At 37.4% G+C, this 23,148-nt stretch overlaps 1 pseudogene; it reads right to left on the bottom strand.

Moving 5' to 3' along the window:
• Nucleotides 1-19,656: 19,656 nt before the first annotated feature.
• Nucleotides 19,657-20,747, bottom strand: LOC102400861 (annotated as a pseudogene).
• Between the last annotated feature and the right edge of the window lie 2,401 nt (nucleotides 20,748-23,148).

The raw sequence follows: 23,148 nt of genomic DNA, 5'->3' as shown, positions 1-23,148 counted from the left end.
CATTTCCCTCTATGTACAAGTCAAGGTATAAAAGTTCCTTTTGAAAATAAAGTTATGGGCCTCACTCACCGAAGCTTGGTCTCCCTGTGTTGTTCTTCTTTTCCTTTTCCCTCCTTTTCTCTCTGTTCTTCTTTCAGGATGACTCCTTGGAACACAGGAGCTTTATGGGCTTTCTCTGCTTATCAAGGGAGATCAAGCCCTGCTCTCCACTTTGCTATCCTTATTGCCTAAGCTGTCATCCTGAGGGTACCCCTGGATCCTGCTGGGGCTGGACCCTGGCACAGGTATCTCATGTCTTTCTACTTTTTCATTCCAATCCTCTATGATGAAAAGGATATCTTCTTTTGGTGTTAGTTCTTGAAGGTCTTGTACGTCTTTGTAGAACTGTTTGACTTCAGCTGCTTTGGCATGAGTGGTTGGGGCATAGACTTGGATTACTGTGATATTGAATGATTTGCCTTGGAAATGAACCAAGATCATTCTGTCATTTTTAAGATTGCACCCAAGTACTGCATTTCAGACTCTTGTTGAGTTTGAGGGTTATTCCACTTCTTCCAAAGGATTCTTGCCCCACAGTAGTAAACATAATGGTTATCTGAATTAAATTCACTCATTCTTTTCCATTTTATTTCACTTCAGTGTTCACTCTGGCCATCTCCTGTTTGACCACAAAAAATTTACCTTTTTAATGGACTTAATATTCCAGGTTCCTATGCAATATTGTTCTTTATAGCATTAGATGTTACTTTTACCACCAGACACATCTACAACTGAGCATTATTTCTTTTTTGCCTAGCCCCTTCATTCTTTGTGGAGCTATTAGTAATTTCTCTCTGATAATCCCCAGTAGCAGATAGTCCTGGGGGACTATCTTCTGGTGTCATTTTTTTTTTTTTTTTTTTTTTTGCCTTTTCATACTCTTCATATGGTTCTCATGGCAAGAACACTGGAGTGATTTGCTATTTCCTCCTCTGGTGGACCATGTTTTGTTAGAACTCTCCACTATGACTCATCTGTCTTGGGTGGCCCTGTACAGCATGACATGGCTTCACTGAGTTATGCAAGTTTCTTCGCCATGACAAGGCTGTGACTCATGACTGGGAAAGAGATCATGGTGTCATAAAATAATAACAAAAAAACTCCCAAATTTTGATGTGGCATTATATACCTTAAAAAAAAATCTTACACCATCAATATTCACATATATTTAAACTTTTCTTTTTAACCTCAAAAAGTTAATAGATGTGGAAGACATTAAGTGATACTACTAAAAACTTTGGTGTCTTTGAGCACTGCTCCTTAATTATAATACTGGCAATAATAGAAAGTACATGTGATTTTAGAAGGACTCTGGATCATATGCTGAATATATTCAAAGATTCCACAGAAACTACAGTCAATGACTCAACTCTCCATGGACTCAAATCTAAGTTCCAAGATTCTAAGTAGAATTTATGCTCAGTGCTATCTTCCAGAGGGAATAGGAACTCTATATCTAAAGGACATACACTATAGTAGATTTAAGTCTATATTGGGTATTATCTTCATGGATGATAAAAATTAAAACCTAACTATAAATAATTACATAGGCTTCATTTACTACAAAATCAAGAAATGTATGGGCTTCTTAATTAGGTAAAATATTCTAAAAATAAAATAGGAATGTTAAGAAAAAAATTAGTAAAAATTCACAAAAAATAGAAATTTTCAATAAAATATATTTGTAAATAGCTTGAAAATGACAATTAATATATTGAGCTTTGGAGGGAATCTAAGGTAAGAGATATCTAAAATCCAAATTTTATGCATCTTAATATCCTCCTCAATAGTTCTCAAAGAGTGGATATTCAATCAAAATAAACTGGTTAGGTAAACAATACTCTTCTTTTCATATTTTGGTATTATATTTTGTTTTATTCCTTTATAATGCAACCAGGGGTGATTTTGTCCCCTAGTGGATATTTTGTCCCCTAGTGGATATTTTGTCCCTTAGTGGATATTTGGAAATGTCTGGAGACAGTTTTGAATGTTATTACTGGACAAAAGCTCTACTGTTATTTAATAGAGACCAGGAATGCTGCAGGCAGAGGAACCAGAGATCAAATTGCCAACATCTGCTGGATCATCAAAAAAGCAAGAGAGTTCCAGAAAAAACATCTATTTCTGCTTTATTGACTAGGCCAAAGCCATTGACTGTGTGCATCAAAATAAACTGTGGAAAATTATGAAAGAGATGAGAATACGAGACCACTTGACCTGCCTCTTGAGAAACCTATATGCAGGTCAAGAAGCAACATTAGAACTGGACATGGAACAACAGACTGGTTCCAAATAGGAAAAAGAGTACATCAAGGCTGTATATTGTCACCTGCTTATTTAACTTATATGCAGAGTACATCATGAGAAACGCTGGGCTGGATGAAGCACAAGCTGGATTCAAGATTGCCAGGAGAAATATCAATAACTTCAGATATGCAGATGACACCACCCTTATGGCAGAAAGTGAAGAGGAACTAAAAAGCCTCTTGATGAAAGTGAAAGAGGAGAGTGAAGCAGTTGGCTTAAAGCTCAACATTCAGAAAATGAAGATCATGGCATCCAGTCCCATCACTTCATGGGAAATAGATGGGGAAACAGTGGAAACAGTGACAGACTTTATTTTTGGGGGCTCCAAAATCACTGCAGATGGTGACTGCAGCCATGAAATTAAAAGACGCTTACTCCTTGGAAGGAAAGTTGTGACCAACCTAGGCAGCATACTCAAAACCAGAGACATTACTTTGCCAACAAAGGTCCATCTAATCAAGGCTATGGTTTTTCCAGTGGTCATGTATGGATGTGAGAGTTGGACTGTGAAGAAGGCTGAGTGCCAAAGAATTGATGCTTTTGAACTGTGGTGTTGGAGAAGACTCTTGAGAGTCCCTTGGACTGCAAGGAGATCCAACCAGTCCTTTCTGAAGGAGATCAGCCCTGGGATTTCTTTGGAAGGAATGATGCTGAAGCTGAAACTCCAGTACTTTTACCACCTCATGCGAAGAGTTGACTCATTGGAAAAGACTCTGATGCTGGGAAAGATTGAGGGCAGGAGAAGAAGGGGATGACAGAGGATGAAATGGTTGGATGGCATCACAGACTCAAAGGACGTGGGTTTGGGTACACTCTGGCAGTTGGTGATGGACAGGGAGGCCTGGCGTGCTGTGGTTCATGGGGTCGCAAAGAGTCGGACACGACTGAGCGACTGACCTGAACTGAACTGAAGGAATGCTTTGACACATTCTACAATGCATAGGATTCTCCTTTACCCCTAAATATTTTTGGTCCCAAATGTAGTAGTGTTGTGATTGAGAAATTGCTTTAAAGAAAGCAAAGAATGAAATTATTTGTTTGTAAAACATAAGTGGAATTGATGCAAAATCTTTATTAGATGATGATAAATGAGCATTTGGTCCATCAGGGATTCTTTCCTTGTATTAAACAGACAGATTCATATCAACACTGCTTGATTTCCTCAACTGTTCCTGAATCTATTCTGTTGTAGACATAACATTTCAAAAAAAAGATTAAAAGTAAGGATGATGAAAATGTAGTGGAAATGGAGAACACATTGGTAAATCCTCTAATTCTAGAATGGCAAAACAGTTCTGATTGCCCTGATGAAGGATTAATTGAAAATGATTTGAGTAGAAAAATCAGGTAATTTATTGATATTAATATGGTAATATGAATAATTTGGTATTCATGGCAATAATTTGAGTGCTGTGGCTTTTATGCTGAAAGTTTCCCATTAGAATCTGAATCTAAAATTTAAAATGACTTATAATGCAGTAAGAACTCAAGACTACAAGACACAAGACTACAAAACAATCCAAAGGAGTCTTTTTAGGAATTCCAAATAAAATTAGACTCAGCAAGATCAAAGCAAGAGATTTGATTAGAAATATAAATAGCCTAACACAAACTCCTTTGCTTTGAAATAGTTGCATAATAGTTGCCTAGTGATAGACATCCTTGAAACACTTCTATTCTGTTACATTCGTGATACATGAGAGAAGTCTCAATAGTAGTATGTGTGCTTCAGTCATCTGAGGGCCAAATTCAAAATACATATTTAAACAGCCATTTCTTTATTCTTGTTATTTCTTTACATTTTAAAGAAAGAAACATTAAGAATATATATAGGTTTTTTTTTTTGAGTCACAAGATAAGAAATGGATTATTAAATTGGTAACATTTAACTGTGAAATTAAGTCATCATAAGTCAGAGATTTGTCACTTATTACTTTACCCCCAGTTCTTAGCATAGTGCCTGGCACAAATAATAGTGCTGAATAAATGTTTAAATGAATGAGGATGATCATACCCATTGGTATGCTGATTGTGATGACTCATCTGCAACTGGTTATTTTACATGTGATACATTTAGAAGGTTTTTGTCTTTTTTTTTCAATTATCCACTATAGCTTAAGCAGCTTGTGCTTTCCTCCTTGATTTAGTGTATGCCAAAGTTGGCATGTGATTGTCTGGCTGGCTCATTTATTCCATGCTTTTTGGGTTTTTTGCTATATGCGCAAGGTATGCCAAATTGCAATAGACAGATACTGAACAATCATATATATATGCATACACACACACACACACACATATGCTGCTGTTTGACTCTTTGCCACCCCATGGACTGTAGCCCGCCAGGCTCCTCTGTCCGTGGGATTCTCCAGGCAAGAATACTGCAGTGGGTTGTCATTTCCTTCTCCAGGGGATCTTTATGACCCAGAATCAAACCATGTTTGATTGACAGGTGGATTCTTTACTAACTGCACCACTTGGGAAGCCATATGTGTGTATGTGTGTGTGTATTTCAGGATTAAATGATCAATTATTTTATATAATTTGTAGAACACCTGGAATGTTTCTAATACTCATGAACATGAATATGAGTAGAATAATTCTGACACAAAACAAGGCTCCTTGGTGTAGCCAGTGTCAGAGTGTTTCAAGTACTATTTCATTTGTAAAATTTCACTGTATAGATCTTGGGACCAATCTGAGGGTCTTATAAAGACTACCTTTTGGAGTGACTGACCACTCTAGAAAGAAGACAGGAGAAAAAACATTATGACTGATAACCATACCATTTACTATAGACTTATCAGTATGTTTAAGATAAATATGAAAGGGATAAAATGGGTAACGCAGGCAGAAGGTTTGTAATTTTTCCTGCTATTATCTCCTAATGTTTGAGAAAGGGAGGAACTAGGGAAAATACACTGAGATTCCATGACTTTCTTTATTCCCTACTTTCAGGAAGGAACTTAGACAACACTAAATCACACTAGGACTTTGTTTGAAGAATATAATAATATTCTGTCTCCAGATCAGAAACTTCATTGATATTTGTTTCTAATATCCTAATTGGAACGGGAAAATAGTCAGCTGAAGACCATAACTGAGGAACAATTGAAATATTTGTGCATCACAAAGACATGTCATGCAGAGCATACATTGCAACTTACAGGACACAAGAGATTAATTTTGTATGCCATGATATACCAAAGGAGAGATGGTTCATGGTGTTTCAATATCAGAATTAAAGATGAGCTGGTACAGTTTAGCCACCAGCCAAGATTGATACAAGAGATCTGCATCAGAAATGTTCTATCTTTGGTAGGGCTGAGGTGTCTGTAAGCTTCTCTGGAACCACAGACACAGATGAAATAGTTTGGTTAATTTTAAGTGTTTTGTACCTTGTTCCTCTTTTGATCTTGTCTTCCTATAAATAGTCTATTGTGTATTTAGAGGCAAAAGAAGTGATGGAGAGGAGAATTTCTTTATTTTCCAATGCCTAAAAAGATACTCAAATTAATGGTAATAGGAAAGAAGGTTGGGTAATTGTATTAATATTTGCATCATCCCCACACTCCAATCACAAATCATCTTCTATATCTCTCATTCATGTTTCAAAAGTTGTTGGAAGTGTTTTGACCCCTTGAAATCATAGTGTAAAACTATGTTAATATAAACTTACAACAGATAAACATGATATTAAAGTTGGCTAAGTTTGGAGATGCCATAAGGGTCCTACTAACTCCTAGAATATGGATGTGTAAATGAAAGGGGATTCAAAGGTCACAATAAAAAAGAATGTTTTGCACAAGTTGAAAGGGCAGCTTCTCTAAGTTGCCACAATGACTTGAAATCTGCAAGCAGCTACTTAGAAGAAATTTCTATACAAAAAAAAAAAAAAGAGAGAGAGAAAGAAAGAAACTAAGAAAAAGAGATATGAAAGGAGAGAAAACTCTTTTGAACAGGACTGGGCTTTGGGCCAGTAAAAAAGGCAGCTCAAGGAAGTTTCTAGGCAAGTGAAAGAAAGTGAAGTCGCTCAGTTGTGTCCGACTCTTTGCGACCCTCTGGACTGTAGCATACCAGGCTCCTCCATCCACGGGATTCTCCAGGTGAGAATACTGGAGTGGGTTGCCTTTTCCTTCTCCAGGGGATCTTCCCAACCCAGGGATTGAGCATGGGTCTCCCACATTACAGGCAGATGCTTTAACCTCTGAGCCACCAGGGAAGTTTCAAGGCAAGAGACCCAGGCAAAGAGAAACAATCCTTATTAAGAGTGTCAGGTGACTTTAAGGAGTGCAGTTTTGACCTTGAAGTGTAGAAGATAAGCCCAGGAAGAATTCCAGAATGGCCTTTGTTTCATCAGTCACCAACAGAGAAAAAGGATGATGTTAACTTCAACTGGGGTTGGATGCAAAGGTGAATTCATTAGGTAAAAGTTGAAACCCCTGATCAGTGTGCAGTAGAGTCAAGGTGAAAAATGGAACATGATCATGCATTTTTAACTTCTTTGTACCTCCTAGTGTAGCGGAAGAGTTTTGTTCTCTGATCTACTTGTTTTTCTAGAAACACTGCCAATGAAATATATTGAATATAAGGTAATAGTGAAAAGGCTCTAGTCCCATTTAAGATTACTACTTTGAAAAGATAGACTCCCAAGTTCCTGGGAAGTAACAGTAGACAACTACTAGGGATAGACCCACACAACCTTAATATATTGCTTATTATGATTCAAGCACTATATTAAGTGCATTTTATGAATAATTTTATTTAATAATAACTACAGAGAGGTGTATATCTATTTAATATATGAAAGAAATAAGGCATTAAGCAATGAAGTATACCAAAATATCAAATATTTTAATAGCAAAGATGGGAATGAAAACAAAGTAAATCTCTTTCCAGAGTCCATATTCTTAGATTATATATTATATTGTATATTGGTTAACCATGCAATTTGTAAGTCACTCAGGTTTGCTTCGGTATAGAAACCACCAAGGGACTAGATGCACACCTTTGTGAATAATATTTAGAACATTTTGTGTACTTAAACCCTCCACTTCACCCATAAGCTCTCAACAGAGAATTTGGAGAATAAAAATAAGCAGGAAGTAAATACAATGTTATATTAAAAAAATTAAAATCATTAATAAAGCAATGCAAGTATAGTATTGATAACTTGGTTTTTAAAATCATTATCAGTCCCATACATGTGAAAACATACAAAGTAGAGAAAAGAGATGTTTAAATGCAGACTCTCAAACCATTCCTTCCCTTTACTGGGTGACATTCCTGGGAAAAAAATGAAAGGCAAGTAACCTCATGTAGAGAGTCTTCTTGTAAATATGCTGAAGTCAGACCTTCTGATGTTTTGTACTCAGGTCTTAACTTATAAACATGACTGAGTGATCTCACAGAGAAATCAACTCCACTGAAAGATGTTTAATGTTACTTCTATTTCCCATAGAAACAAGAGGCATGGCTCATCACACAGGTCCACAGGAGAAACCAGGTTTGGATCACTGGGCAGAAGCAGAAGTGAGGGAAAGACTTGCCTTCATTGGGAAAGACAAAGCAAGACAGAGTAAACAGTTTAGGATTGGGCTGTTTGAATAATGTTGACTGGCTTTGGGCTATACGGGTGGTCTCTAACTTTCAGTTCCCTGGGACCTGGCTCTGGGACAATTAAGGCAGAAGGACACTGCCTGCTGGGGTGTATGTATAAACCAGCTGGAGAAGGAGGGATTTGGATTGGTTACTCTGCATATCAAAGGTTTGCTCCAGGCCAAATCCCTTGCTATCTCTAAGAATTGGCTAGCCCAGGAGGAATAGTCTTCCCAGACAAAAAAAAAATTTTTTTTTTAAGATGTCAAAACACCATAATATACGGGGCGGGGGGGAGGGGTGGGGGGGGAGGGGGGAGGCAAATAAATAATATTTTCTAGCAGGGGAGTCCTTGTCTAAGGCATGCTTTTAGCAGAATCTATCAGATTTTTCTGATTGCCTATGCAGGGGTCAGCAAACCATGACTCATGAGTTAAAAGTATTTTGACATTTCCTAAGTATTGTAAAAACGTACTTCCCTGGTGGCTCAGACGGTAAAGCGCCTGTCTACAATGCGGGAGACCCAGGTTAGATCCCTGCATCGGGAAGATCCCCTGGAGAAGGAAATGGCAATCCACTCCAGTACTATTGCCTGGAAAATCCCATGGACAGAGGAGCCTGGTAGGCTACAGTCCATGGGGTCACAAATAGTCGGACACGACTGAGCGACTTCACTTTCACTTTCACTTGCAAGTATTGTAAAAATAGAATACGAAGATTAACAGAGACTAAAAGTGGCCCACAAAGCCTAAACTATTTACTGTCTGGCCCTTGGCAGAAAAAAAATTTGCCAACCCCGACTTACTGTAACTAAATAACAAATCTATGGATTTACAGGAAAAAATATGTTTGCTAGAGACACTAATGTTAGGAAATAAAACTGTTCTGCTACATTAGGAGGCACAGAACCCTTAAAAATGCATGATTATGTTACATTTTTCAACTCAACTACACACACTGGTCGAGGCTTTAAAGTTTTACTCATTAAATTCACCTATGGCTTAATGTGGAAAATGTCACCAAACCAATGTACCTATCAGAATATAAAATGGAGATATGTCATTACCGAAACAACTCCTTTCTGTGCAACTGATGCAATGACATATGGAGCTTAGTGACCTTTTATGTTGATGTGAGCCACAGAATGCCTTAATGTGGCCAGAAAAAAAGACCTGGGATCTGAAGCCGCCCTCTGCTTTGTAGGTGTTTACAATTAATTTATCTTTGATATTATTAGTAAAATATAGTGGGTAAGATCCTTGATTTGTTAATCCTCTAATGATCTGATCTTCAGTGTTAATTCACACATAGTTTCCGTTCAATAATTTTCATGTATAAAAATGTAATGATGTTTTTATAGAACCACTAATGAGCGAAAAAGGAAACTGCAAACCTGCATATTTAGGATTATATTATGGACTGAATGTTCATGAAATCCTCAGATGTATATACGAAAACCCTAATCCCTATTGTGATTGTATTTGGAGGTGGGAGCTTTGGAAGGTAATTAGGTTTAGAAGAGGTCAAGAGAGTGAGACCCCACCCAACCATACACACAAAGGGATTCCTGAACTCATAACGTGAGACACCAGAGGGAAGCCTCTCTCTCTCCACTGTGTAAGGACACCTAAAAGGATGGCTCTGAAACCTCAAAAGAGAGTTTTCACCAGAATCTGACCATGCTGAAACCCTGATCTTGGGCTTTCAGCCTTCAGAACCTTGAGAAAATAAATGTATGTTGTTTAAGTCACAGGGTCTTCAGTATTTTATTATGACAACCCAAGCTAAGACAGATTCCACCTAGAATAGTCTCGTTAGGATAAGGACATGGTAAAATTGCTAAGCCAGTGCTGATGCAGGGATATTACATGATGATGATGTTGACTAGGATTACATCTGCCAAATGAACATTGAACAGATGAATATAGATGCTGTACACATTGTTATAATTGGTTTTATTTTTCCTGTAATTTCACATGGAAGGCAGCTGTTAGGTACTCAGTTTCTGATGTCAGTCTAACAGGCAGTGAACCTCAGCTTTAGGTGTCAACGAATGAGATGTCATGGTTATGTCCATTTCATTTTGAAAAATTTTTTGTATGTAGACCGTGCTGTTGAGGATTGTTCCTTTTTTAAATAGTGATGACAGGTAACCACCATGTACTGTAAGCTCCTTGTAATTTTCTTGAAACAATATCAATGGATTTTTAATACTGGCTGGCATTTCCTGTATGATTGTTCATAGTCTCCTATAAATATAATCTTTAAAGTAATTGTTTTAATCTCATTGTTAATTAATGTTCTACTCTAATCTTCAAGTAATCAGTCTCTTCTTTCAGGATGCTGATGAAGTGATCATAATCTATTACTCTGTCCACTTCTTTAAATTTTGTATTTTCATCTTTATAAATTGTTCAATTCATTCAAACATTATTTATAGGGCTTTCGCTAAAATTACTTAAATTGTTCAGATTTTTTTTAATTGTTTTTTTTTAATATAATGATGCATTAACATAACACATTACTATATAGAAACTAGGTAATCAATAAGGACCTATTGTATAGCGCAAGGCACTCTTAATGCTCTGTAATAATCTACATGGGAAATGAATCTGAGAAAGAATAGATATATGCATATGTGTAATTGAATCACTTTGCTGAATACCTGAAAATATCACAGCATTGTAAATCAACTGTTATTTGATATAAAATAAAAAACTTTTAAATAAGTAAATGTAATGATGCAAGATCAGTATTTAAGGCCTGGCAGCATTCTATCTCTTTCAGATCCATATTAATGTACAATCTGAAGAATATAATACACAAATTTGTGACTTTGAAACCTGAAAATAGACCTTGTTGGAGAATATTCAATATGGATATGGTAATTTCTAATGAGATATGGGAAAAAGTCATCAGTCTAATCATGTAAAAATTTTAGTTTCTGGGACCAAAAGCATCCTATATGATTTGTGACATTTTAAATTGCAATCACTTGTTTTCTAGGGTACTGACTACTCTTCAGAATGAGACACCTACGACACTGATGTGGTTGTAAAGCTGCTATTTGTTGTTCTTTGACCACCAGAGTAGAAATATGCATTTTTGGAATGGCAACATAATTTATTTTTCTTGCCTTTTATTATTTATGTATTTATTTTTTGTGTACATGTAGTAATATTTGAGTAAGTCAAGTAATATAATTTTACAGCAAAGTATACATTCTTTAAATTCATTTTGCATGTTTTCAATAAAATTTTAAGTGATTTATTTTAAAGGAGTACTACATAATTATTTATTTGTATCACAATGGATTTCCAAGTGTTCAGATGATTAAATAAGTTGCCTCTTGAGGAACAGTGAAAAAATGAAACACTGTTTTGCTGCTTCATTAGTCTCCTAACCAAATAATGAAGGAAAAATATTTTGAAACAGTCAGAATTTAGCTTATTAAAACTATCCAAGTCAACATAAGACAAATGAATGCAATAAAAATTTATATATCTGTAGCATTTTTCATATTTGAATATGGTTAGAATTGCAAAGTCTATTAATGTTGATTTTCATTAAATACTTTTTGACTCTAGGGCAGGTAGTCTTAAGCTTACTTTTAATTTCTAGCTTTTTCTTTTTTAATTTATTTAAAGTCCTATGCAAAGACATATTAATTATAAATTCACACTTTCACATTTTCAATATACATTTACTGAAAATCATTGTGAGTCAGGATACTTGGTTTGATAATCATATAAAAAACTGATATTAATAAACCACCTAAGATATGCTAAACCCTGTTGAAATATTTTACAGGTATTAACTCATTCACTTGTTCCAACAAAGGTAAATGACACTATAAGCACATTTAAAGATAAGGAAGCTGATTATTGGGAAAGTTAAATTATTTCTCCAAGGGCCTTGTGAGAAATTAGCAGAGATAAACCCATGCATGTTAGAATTTTGTTTTTGACTGGTGAACAAAACCCACTTATTTTAAGATGACTTATTAGCAGAATACACAAGATATGCCTACAAAACCCTGGTGCCTCAATCAACTCTGGAGATGAGGGCTTTCAGAGAGGTCATAACTGAACCTTCTAAATTGAATATTTAGAAGTTTGCCAAAGTAAGAAAGAAACTGGAATATTCTAGACAAGAAAGATACAACATATGAAAATTGAAGGCCACATGAAACAACTGGGCTTAATTAGGAAAGGTGGGAATTATGTGGCAACCGTAGTGTGACTAGTGTTGAGAGTGTGGGTGGGAGAAATCCAGAAGTTCAGTCATTTGTGTTAACAATGCAGTTGTGATCATATTTGCAATCTTTCTCATACACTAAACTTTAAGGCAGGGACTTGATGGCAGGGACTGTTTGTGTATCATTTACTCTCCTCTCAGCATCTACCTCAATGTTGTCTGCTTCTCAAGCAATACACATTTAATGGATGAATGACAGATGGAGACATGGCTTGATAGATGCATTGGACTTAGACTTGATAAAACCAAGAAGTTTCTTTGAGGTCCTTTTAAAGGTTCACTGTTTATAAAGAAGAGTGACAAGACTGCATTCTTTTATTTGCTTTTTTAGCAACATAATTCTGGGAGTAGTTTTGAAGGAGTCTTTGGAAGTAGCCTCTCATGGAAATAAATGTTAATTTAGATATAAATGTATGTTTTTACAATACTTCTGCTGCTGAGTGAATCTCGAGAACTCTCTGTTTCCTCCTCTATAAAATGATAGGATGAAACCATTAGGTAATCCTGCTCAGCAAGTGTGTATCTTGAGTTAGAGCCCGAGAGCATGGATTTTACTGTGTTGAGATTTACACAATAGGCAAGACTTGCTTGGCAGAGAACACATGGCTGGAGCTTGGGAACTACAGAAAGATCAAGCAGGGACCATTTATGATAAAAACTACAAAAGAAACTTTAAAATGGTTACGCATGACTTATCCCAGGTTGAGTTCAGGGAAAGGATGAGTTTAGCACTTGGGATAAGTCTTATCAAAGAATATTCCTGAGAAAAGTACCACTATCTAAAATGTTCAAAAACAGTTTTCATACTCTGGGCCATAGGTCTCCTTAGTCTAGCAATTTATTGATATACTGCATAAAAATCCTACTTTGTCCAGCTGGCAAATTTGGTCCATTCCAGCTCACAACTCTTTTAAGAATTGCTAAATAAACTAGGGCCTCTAAAAGGTGATAAACTAACAATGGGAGAAAAATTCCAAATGGTTTCAACTAGGTGAGTTTTAAGATCATGATTTTTTTTTTTTTTTTTTTTTTTTAGGATTCAAAGCAGAAATTATTTTCCAAAAATAAATTATTCTTTAATAAAACAATGTTTTAAAATAGTTAATGTCCTGCTATGCTTTATATGTGGAAACTAAAAAGAAATGATACAAATGAATTTATTTACGAAATAGAAACAGACTTGTAGAGAAAGAATTTAAGGTTATCGGGGGAGGGGTAGGCATAAGAGAGAGTTATGGAGTTTGGGATTGACACGTACACACTGGTACATTTGAAATGGCTAACCAATAAGGACCTACTGTATAGCACATGGAACTCTGCTCAGTGTTTATGTGGCAGCTTGGATGAAAGGGTAGTTTAAGGGAGAATGGATACATGTATATGTACAGCTGAGTCCCTTTGCTGTCCACCTGAAACTATCAAAACAATGTTGATCAGCTATACTCCAATATAAAATAAAAGGTTAAATAATAAAATAACTAATTTTATTCTTCTGAATATGTAATAAAAATAATGAGCAAAATTGATAATAATTCTAGAATAATAATTTATATTATCCATACAGACAACCTATAAATAGGCAGTCTTAAGTTCCTCTTTTTATTGTGTAAAAGATGACACTGAAGGGAGTAGGACGTTTTAAGTGATTTACCCCAAGCTACAAAATCCTAACACAATTTGGAACTAAATATCCAATTTATCTTAAAGAACCAGATTTTTTCTTTTTTTTTTTCTTTTTTTGTCTGTTAACTTTGACTTCTATTCCTAATCAATACCTGCTTTAAATGTAAGTTTTCTCCAGGCATTATGATTCTTAGTATGTGAAGTCTGTGGCACTGCTCACAGAACCAATAGCTGGCGTTCTCTGGGCTTGATACTTTCAGCAGTTGCTTTCAGAAATATTGAAGCCACACTCTTTCCCCCTCTACTTCTGTGCTTCTTGAGAACTCTTGATGTCATGCTATCTTTTCTGCAATGGCTGCTATGCATCTTTTCATAAATAATGTATTTTTGGTAAGGCTTCAACTTCTTTTGTTTCTTCTATTTCCCCGCTGATACCTGGTAGTATTTTGTTTACTTCCATTTTGTTTTCCAAGAAGGTATCTTCACCTTGGTGATGAGAACATTATTGCTTCCTCGTACCCATGCATTTCAAATTAGTGTATTTAGCACACCATTAGTTTTTCACTTGAAGTGAACAAACTGATTTATCCTGCCTTTATTTTTCCTTTCATGGACCTGTGGGAGTAAAGTGCTGTGATCATATTTTCTCTGCAGTCTTTCCTCATGTAATTTGAAAACTAGACCAAATATTTAGAGACCATAACACACCTTGCAAATGAAATGTGTCATAATGGTGGCTTGGATTAGCTGCTCTGAGAGTTCAGAGGGGTGGGGGATAACTTGAACCTGGGGTGTGCAGGAAAGGCATGGGAAAGGAACATTTTAGATCAGTTTTTAATAAAATTATGGTTGTGCTGTTTACTTAGAGCATAGTGGGGTGGTTAATAAGTTACAGAGTCTGAAAAAGTCATATTATTTTGGTTCCCCAGGACCTGAGGAATCTCTGATAGAGTGCTAAGATGCATTAAGTGCACAATAAATATTTACTGATTAGATGAATCTGCTAGTGCAGTTTGATGTAGTTCTCTTTTAATGGAGCAGAAAATGCAATTACTCTTTAGGGAACAATGGCTCAGATAAGACCACTGTTACTGAGTGATGGGTATGAAGATAAGAAAAAGTCATCTTTTAAAACAAAAGGTTATGAAAGTCAGTATATAATGAATGGGATATACTAACCCAGAAATGCTTCTCCTTCAGGAATGATCTGTAATAAATAGTTAACTTTTTTAGTTATTATTTGCTATTTGTTAGATATTGTGCCAAACTGTTCATATGCATTTTCCCATTAATGTTCATAACAGACTTATATGGTACCACCAGACACCCTAATCTACAAATGAAAGAAAGCAGGTGTAGTGAGGCAAAGACACACAAACTTGATCTATGTCAGAAGTGTATTCAAACTTCACTCTTTTAAAATAAAAAATATTTTATTGTCTTTTTTCATTATTTTTTTTAAATTTTGTATTGAAGTATATCTGAGTAACAGCAGTGTGATAGTTTCAGGTGGACAGCAAAGGGACTCAGCCGTACATATACGTGTATCCATTCTCCCCCAAACTCCACTTGCATCCAGGCTGCCACAGACTATTGAGAAGGGTTCCCTGTGCTATAAACTAGGTCCTTGACTCAACCTCTACTTTTAATCCAAGAAATACTACACTTTGAAGAAGATAGTGTCTGAAATATAGCAAGATAGAAACAACAATAAAAACTTCCTTATTTTTATTTTGCTCCTGCTCACCTGGAAAGCATCAAAGAGACTACATTTTCTGTTGTTCAGTCATTCTATCATGTGCGGCACTTTGAGATCCCAGGGACTGCAGCATGCCAGGCTTCTCTGTCCTTCACTCTCTTTGTTCAAACTCATGTTCATTGAGTCAATGATGCCATCCAACCATCTCATCCTCTGTCACTCCCTTCTCCTCTTGCCCTCATTCTTTCTCAGCATCAGAAACTTTTCCAGTGAGTCAGCTCTTCGCATCAGATGGCCAAATTATTAGAATTTTAGCTTCAGCATCAGTACTTCCAATTTATTCAGGGTTGATTTCCTTTAGCATTAACTAGTTTGATCTCCTTGCAGTCCAAGGGACTCTCAAGAGTCTTCTTCAACATCATAGTTCAAAAGCATCAATTGTTGGGCACTCAGCCTTCTTTATGGTCCAACTCTCACTTCCATAGGTAAGAAGTCATCTCACTGCCATAGATGACTACTGGAAAAAATCATAGCTTTGACTATATGGATCTTTGTCATCAAAGTGATGTCTCTGCTTTTTAATACACTGTCTAGGTTTGTCATAGGTTTTCTTTCAAGGAAAAACATCTTTTAATTTCATGGATACAGTCACCATCTGCAGTGATTTTAGAGCCCAAGAAAATAAAGCCTGTATTTAGCAGAGACAAACAATGGAAATTTGCAAGTAAAGTTCTTAAGAGCATTTATTAAGGCAAGTGTGAAAGGGAAAATTTATTTTGATCTTAGAAATCCTGACCTAGTTTTGTCAGTGGGAATGTTTCCATTTTATTCAGGGGTGTATAATAATCTATGTCAACCTATGAAACCCGTAGCTTAACCGAAAAATAATTAGACATATCCTATCTCTTTTGCTTATTATAGCAAGAAACCATAAGAAAGCCTTCCTAAGTCACCAGTGCAAAGAAATAGAGGAAAACAAAAGAATGAGAAAGACTAGAGATCTCTTCAAGAAAATTAGAGATACCAAAGGAACATTTCATGCAAAGATGGGTTCAATAAAGGACAGAAATGGTATGGACCTAGCAAAAGCAGAAGATACTAAGAAGAGGTGGCAAGAATACACAGAACTATACAAAAAAGATCTTAATGACACAGATAACCACAAGTCAATCCTAAAGGAAATCAGTCCTGAATATTCACTGGAAGGACTGATGCTTAGGCTGAAACTCCAATATTTTGGCCACCTGAGGAAACTGACTCATTGGAAAAGACTCGGATTCTGGGAAAGATGGAAGGTAGGAGGAGAAGGGGATGGGGATGAGACAGTTGGATGGCATCACTGACTCAATGGACATGCGTTGGAGTAAACTACAGGAGTTGGTGATGGACAGAGAAGCCTGGTATGCTGCAGTCCATGGAGGTCATAAAGAGTCAGACTGAACTGTACTCAACCACGATGGTGTGATCATTCACCTAGGGCCAGACATTTTGGTGTGCTAAGTCAAGTGGGCTTTAGGAAGCATCCCTACAAACAAAGCTAGTGGAGGTGATGGGATTCCAGCTAAGCTATTTCAAATCCTAAAAGATGATGCTGTGAAAGTGCTACAATCAATGTGACAGCAAATATGGATAACTCAGTAGTAATCACAGGGCTCTAAAAGATCAATTTTTACTCCAATCCCAAAGAAAGGCAGTGCCAAAGAATGTTCAGACTACCACACAACCACACTCATTTCACATGCTAGCTAAGTAATGCTCAAAAATTCTCCAAGCTAGGCTTCAACAGTATGTGAACTGAGAACTTCCAGATGTTCAAGCTGGATTTATAAAAGGCCAGAAATAAGATTGCCAAATCAGTTGGATCATAGAAAAGCAAGAGAGTTCCAAAAGAACATCTACTTCTGCTTCATTGAATACACCAAAGCCTTTGACTGTGTGAATAGAAACAAACTGAAAAATCCTTGAAGAGGTGGGAATATCAGACCATCTCACCTGCCTCCTGAGAAATCTGTGTGCTGGTCAAGAAGCAACAGTTAGAACCAGACATGAAACAATGGACTGGTTCAAAATTGGAAAAAGAGTATGTCAAGGCTGTATATTGTCACCTTGCTTATTTAAATTACACAGAGTGCATCATGTGAAATACCAGGCTGGATGAAGCACAAGCTGGAAACAAGATTGTTGGGAGAAATATCAATAATGTCTGATATGCAAATGGCACCACCTTTATAGCAGAAAGCAAAGAGGAACTAAAAATGAAAAAGCTAGAATGAAAAACTTGCTTAAAACTCAACATTAAAAAACTAAGATCATGGCATCCGGTCCCATCACTTCATGGCAAATAGATGGGGAAACAGTGGAAACAGTGACAGACTTTAGTTTTTGGGGCTCCAAAATCACTGCAGATGCTGACTGAAGCCATGAAATTAAAAGATGCTTACTCCTTGGAAGAAAAGCTATGACAAACCTAAACAACATTATTAAAAAGCAGAGATACCACTTTGCCAACAAAGTATAAAGTTATGGTATGAATAAAAAGGTATGAATTTTCCAAAAGTCATGTATGGATGTGGAACTATAAAGAGTTGACTATAAAGAAGTCAACTTGAGCACCAAAGAATTGATGCTTTTGAACTGGGGTGTTGGAGAAGACTTTTGAGAGTCCCTTGGACTGCAAGGAGATCCAACCAGTCCATCTTAAAGGAGATCAGTCCTGGGTGTTCACTAGAGGAACTGATGTTAAAGCTGAAACTCCAATACTTTGGCCACCTGATGTGGAGAGCTGACTCATTTGAAAAGACCCTGATGCTGGGAAAGATTGAGGGCAGGAGAAGAAGGGGGTAACAGAGGATGAGATGGTTGGATGGCATCACCAACTCAATGGACATGAGTTTGAGCAAGCTCTGGGAGATGGTGAAGGACAGGGAGGACTGACGTGCTTCATTCAATGGAGTTGCAAAGTCAGACATGACAGAGAGACTGAACAACAACAATATTTTATTATCAGTAAACACTCATCTTGATAAGTTGATCACTACTGTGACTTTTAAATTCTACTCCTAAACACTGTCAATCACATTGTCAAGTCATATGTTCAATTTTTATTTTGGTGGTAAGCACAAGTTATGTTTCTAACTGCATATTTTTTTTGCCATCAAAAATTCAGTTTCTTTCGATCTTGGCTATATGGGCTGCAGACTATATGCATAGACAGGGCTACAAAGGCACAATTTTTTTTTTTTTGTACTGTTAATCACCTTTGACCACATATATACCATTTCTTAAATTTATTTCAGCTACTTGAAATATTAAATATTTCAAATAAAGAATGATCATGTATCCCAGCAATGAATTCCCAAAAGTCATTCATACTGCTCAGTATTTTGATTTTAAGTAAAGTACAATATAAATATTCTATGAATATTTGAATTATTAACTACTGATAACACATCACCTTTTTTTTTTTTTTTTGGTAAGAGAAACTAACCTAACATTAATTGAGCACCTACTTGTATGTCTGGCTTCAGCAAGGAGTTTTCATTGAGATTATTCCATTTCATCCCCATACCAACTTGATGAGGTAGATATCATCCTCATTTTTGTCAGAAGAGGACTATGAAGCTCAGAAAGGTTACAGAGTTTGTCCAATTACACACTTAGTAACAGAGAGAGCAGGGACTGAGTCTCAGACTCAAAAGACCACTGCCCTTTCCCTCAAGAGACTCAAGAGACTCTCTGTCATCTCTCAGGAGTGATGAGAGAGCCAAAGATGCTGCAGCCCTTCTTACTTTTCCTACCTGAGAACCAATTGTTACCAAGAGAAGGATCCTGTTCTTTCCCACAGATACCTCTCCACCTGGGAGGACGCAGCCTGTTGAAAATAGCAGGGACAAGCCCTCCAGCAGTGAGGGTGCACGCTTTGGGAAGATTATGCCTTGTTCACAGTTGCCATGGGAAGGCTATGCCTCGTTCACAACTGCTGTAGGAGGGAGCTACATGGGGTAGAGCAAACTGGGACAATGGCTAGAGTGGGTGGGCTAAACAGGCTGCTTCTGGGTGGAACAGATATGAGAACATAACGTTTGGAGCAGGCAGCAATCATGGACACAGTCACCACCATTCTCCATCTGCTCATTTTACTGGTGTTTGTGATCCAACAGGGATTCAAAATTGGGAGAGCAGATGAGTTTGCACTTTGCATATCCCAAGACTGTCATCTCACTCATTCTATTGTCTCAAAAGCCCATGGCCACCAGTTCCTGCAGGAAAGAGCAGACTGTCCCCACCATCACATCCAGAGTGACTTTGCCCAGGAGGTACTGCCCCTGCCCTGATGTGTGGGTGAGCAACTTATCACTGACACTCTGTCAGGTCAGCCAGGGTACAAGCATTCTCTGGCAACCTGGTTTCCTGCTTTTCATCCGGCTTTATAACCACCATCTGTCCATCCTTATTCGACACCTTTGTCTTGATGTCCTGAAGAGGCAGCTGGCTGGGAGCCAGTCTGGCAGCTGCACGAACAGCAACTCTTCCTCCTGCATGAGGCTTAGCTTCCTGAGCAGCCCTGAGGCAGATCCATCCTTTGGGAGGCCAGAGATCTTCCTGGCTACTCTAGGGGAGCCTTCATCTTGGTCTCCTTCTTCTCATCTCATGGCTTCTCTTTCATTTTCCCAGGAGGCATGTCATCTCCAAGTCCTCTTCCTTGGGGCCAGCCAGCCAAGGTTTAACATCTGATTCTCCATTCTCTTCCTTAAAAAGCCAGCTCAAGTGGGTCAGCCACCATGGGCTTCCCTGGTGGCTCAGTTGGTAAAGAATCTGCCTGCAATGCAGCTTTTATTGGATAGGGAGATCTCCTGGAGAAGAAAATGACAACCCACTCCAGTATTCTTGCCTAGAAAATTTCAATGACAGAGGAAACTGGAGGGCTACAGTCCCTTAGGTTGCAAAGAGTCGGACACAACTTAGCGATTAAACCAACACCACACAGCCCAATGGTAGCTGCACAGGCATATATTGAGTGTCATTACTCAGCCTAAGGTCATCAATAAAATCATACTTCTCCTGCCTGCACAGGATTGGTTTTGTTTCTTCATCTGTCTCCCTATTCTCTTTTGCAATTCTTGTAGTGAGAGGGCCCCATGTCCAACACATCCACGGTCATATCCCAGCTCCCCTTTTACTTCATCATATTGGCTATTCCTTGCTCAAAGTTGGAGTGGGACTGAGTCATTTCTAGGGACTCCCAGTTCCATCCACGGCCCTCTTCCTGTTGGTCATTCACACTTTTTCAACACAGAGCACTGATCTGGGCTTCCTGTGTTTCCCACTAGTTATCTATTTTACAAAAGGTAGTATATATATCAGAGAAGGCAATGGCACCCCACTCCAGTACTCTTGCCTGGAAAATCCCATGGATGGAGGACCCTGGTGGGCTGCAGTCCATGGGGTCGCTAAGAGTTGGACACAACTGAGCGACTTCACTTTCACTTTTCACTTTTATGCATTGGAGAAGGAAATGGCAACCCACTCCAGTGTTCTTGCCTGGAGAATCCCAGGGATGGAGGAGCCTGGTAGGCTGCCATCTATGGGGTCGCACAGAGTCAGACATGACTGAAGTGACTTAGCAGCAGCAGCAGCAGTATATATATATATGCCAATGATACTCTCTCAATTATCCCACCCTCCTCATTTCCCCTCCATGTCCACATGCCCATTCTCTACATCTGTGTCTCTATTCCTGCCCTGTAAATAGGTTCATCTGTACCATTTTTCTAGACTTCACACATATGCGTTAATATACAATATTTGTTTTTCTCTTTCTGACTTTCTTCACTCTGTATGACAGACTCTAGGTCCAAGCATGATTGTGATTGCTGGTTACACAAATTTATAATGGCAGTAGGTAATTGCACTGAATCCATTATAGCAGCATATATTTCCAAAGAATATATTTTATAAGTAAAAATCTCTTAACTTTAATAATTATATTGATAAGTAATAAGCAAGCAATAAGAATTATATAAATAAAATCATAAAATATTTATTTAAAAAAATAACACACAAAGCCTATATGCTTAAAACAATAAGCTCTTTTAGGCTCACATGTGTATGGGTTGGCTAGGGGATCACCTAGTCTCTAAGGGCCCAGAGATACCCACTTGCACATCTATATTTAGCAGCAGGCAACTAGGTAGTTCTGTTTGTCCTGGCTGGACTGTAAATTATGAGATTTTTTTTTTTTAATTGTCTAGCAGGTTGGCTCACATTTAATTGTTCTCAGAGTACAGTTAGAGAAACAAAAGTGAGAACACAGGTGTTCTTGATGTCTTGTTTGGAAATGGAATACTGGCATTTCTTTCATACTCTATTGACCACAGCAAATCACAAAGCCAGCCCGCATTTAAAGGTTCATGAAATAAGGTCCAACTCTTCTAAAGTTACAATGCCATGTTATATATTATCAAAGGAATAGTCACAAGGAAGTAAACAGGATCTGGGACATTTTTATAAAAATTGAATTTTTTTTCCACTAATTTTGGTATATTTTTGCATATGTAAATCTTTAAAGAGGGTGGTGCTGGAGAAGACTCTTGAGAGTCCCTTGGACTGCAAGGAGATCCAACCAGTCCATTCTAAAGGAGGTCAGTCCTGGGTGTTCTTTGGAAGGAATGATGCTAAAGCTGAAACTCCAGTACTTTGGCCACCTCATGCGAAGAGTTGACTCATTGGAAAAGACTCTGATGCTGGGAAGCATTGGGGGCAGGAGGAGAAGGGAATGACAGGATGAGATGGCTGGATGGCGTCACCGACTCGATGGATGTGAGTTTGAATGACCTCCGGGAGTTGGTGATGGACAGGGAGGCCTGGCGTGCTGCAATTCATGGGGTCACAAAGAGTCGGACACGACTGAGTGACTGAACTGAACTGAACTGTCTCTGACAATCTTAACAATTTTATGTCTGTATGTCTTTTATTTCTGTCCTATTTTTAAATTTTTCTTTATATAGTTTTTTTGGATATTTTAATAGTTTAGCAATAGTCAAGTCTGATGCTTACCTACTTGAAGTTTTAGTCTCTCAGTCATGTCCGACTCTTTGTGACCCAATGGACTGCAGCCTGCCAGGTTCATCTGTCCATGGAATTCTCCAGGCAACAATACTGGAGTGGATAGTCATTCTCTTCTCCAGGGGTCTTCCTGACCCAGGGATTGAACCCAACTCTCCAATGTTGCATTCAGATTCTTTACTGTCTGAGTTATCAGGGTCTACTTAATTGGCTGTTATTATTCTTTTCCTACACATTAGCATATTTATATTCCTATATAATAATAATTTAGCTTCATCTCATAAGTTTTGAGAAGTTAAAATTTTTGTATATTTAAGTATAAAGATTTTCTAATTTCAAGTATAGGTTCTTTCTTTTTTGGTATAAATTATTTATTAATGTGTTTTAAATTTTTAAAAATGTACTTGAAATATCTTAACTTTTAGATATATTTTCTAGCATAATAGCATTGTGTCCAGAGAATGTAAACTGAATCTTAATATAGATGATTCTCACTGCAGTCCATAGAGTCAGAAAGAGTAGGACACAGCTGGGCCACTGAGCAACAGCAAATGTACTATAGA

This window comes from Bubalus bubalis, chromosome 7, assembly GCF_019923935.1.
Source record: "Bubalus bubalis isolate 160015118507 breed Murrah chromosome 7, NDDB_SH_1, whole genome shotgun sequence".
Lineage (NCBI taxonomy): Eukaryota > Metazoa > Chordata > Mammalia > Artiodactyla > Bovidae > Bubalus > Bubalus bubalis.
The sequence above is the reverse complement of the archived record's forward strand: the minus strand, read 5'-3'. Positions and strand labels throughout refer to the sequence as shown.